The following is a 1571-nucleotide window of genomic DNA, read 5'->3' as shown; positions in this document are numbered from 1 at the left end:
ATCTGAGGGATTTTGGGGTTCTCTGAATGAATTTTGGGCTCCCTGAGGGGATTTTTGGGGTCTGAAGGGAGTTTTGGGGCTCCCTGAGGGTATTTTGGGATCCCTGAGGGGATTTTGGGGTTCTCTGGCAGAATTTTGGGGCTCTCTCAGTGATTTTTGGGCCCCGTTGGACTTTGGGCTCTCTGAGGGGATTTTGGGGATCGCTGGGGAGAATTTGGGGCCCAGGTGGAAATTGGGGTCAGTGAGGGGATTTTGGGGTTCTCTGAGGAATTTTGGTCTCCTGAGGGAATTTTGGGGATCCCTGAGGGCATTTTGGGGTTCTCTTGCTGATTTTTTGGGATTCCTGAGAAGATTTTGCAGCCAGTGGATTTTGGGGTTCTCTGAGGGGATTTTGGGACCCGGTGGATTTTGGGGTCTCTGGTGGATTTTTGGGTTCTCTGAGGAATTTGGTGATCCCTGAGGGATTTTGGGGCTCTCTTGCTGATTTTTGGGGTTCTCTGAGGTAATTTTGGGGCTCTCTGGGGGGATTTAGGGGCCCGGTGGATTTCGGGGTTCTCTAAAGGAATTTTGGGCTCCCTGAGGGGATTTTTGGGGTTCTCTGAGGGAATTTTTTTGGGAATCTCTGAGGTAATTTTGGGGCTCTCTGAGGGAAATTTGGGGCCTGGTAGATTTTGGGGGTCCATTAAGAGATTTTGGGGCTCCCTGAGGGTATTTTGGGGACCCCTGAGGGGATTTTTGGGGCTCTCTTGGCGATTTTTGGGACTCTCTGTGTGGATTTTTGGGGCTTCCTGAGGGGATTTTTGGGTTCTCTGAAGGAATTTTTGGGCCCCGCTGGATTTTGGGGTTCTCTGAAGGAATTTTGAGGCTCCCTGAGGGGATTTTGGTGTTCTCTTGGTGATTTTTGGGGCTCTCTGAGGGAATTTCGGATCCCGGTGGATTTTGGGGCTCTCTGAGCGGATTGAGGAGGGGGCGTGGCCGCACCGAAGGGTGGGCGTGGCCTCACGCCAACCACGCGCCAGTACCTCCTACACGTGACCGCCCCTCCTACACATGACGGCACCTCCTGCACGTGACCGTTCCCGAGACACGTGACTGCACCTCCTGCACGTGACCGTTCCCGAGACACGTGACTGCACCTCCTACACGTGACCGCCCCTCCTGCAGGTGACGGTGCCCGCCGAGAGGGCGTGGTCGCTGCTCAAGGGGGCGTGGCCCCCACGCTGAAAGGGCGTGATCACTGCGGAGGGGGCGTGGCCATTTCTCTGAGGGGGTGTGTCCGCTGAGCTGAGGGGGCGTGGCCGCTTCAGAGGATGCGTGGTCGTTACGGGGGGGCGTGGCCCGGCAGCTGAAAGGGGCGTGGCCCGGCCGCTAAAAGGGCGTGGTCTCTGCAGAGGGGGCGTGTCCGCCGCAGAGGGCGAGTCCACTCCTCTGAGGGGGCGTGATCGCTGCTCTGAAGGGGCGTGGCAGCTGCGGAGTGGGCGTGATTGCAGCTCGGAGGGGGCGTGGTCTCTGCTCTGAGGAGGCGTGGCCAATCCTGAGGTGCCGCCGCTCCGCTGCAGAGGGGGCGTGGC

This window comes from Zonotrichia leucophrys, unplaced genomic scaffold (genome assembly GCF_028769735.1).
Source record: "Zonotrichia leucophrys gambelii isolate GWCS_2022_RI unplaced genomic scaffold, RI_Zleu_2.0 Scaffold_563_32766, whole genome shotgun sequence".
Taxonomy (NCBI): Eukaryota; Metazoa; Chordata; class Aves; order Passeriformes; family Passerellidae; genus Zonotrichia; species Zonotrichia leucophrys.
The sequence above is the reverse complement of the archived record's forward strand: the minus strand, read 5'-3'. Positions refer to the sequence as shown.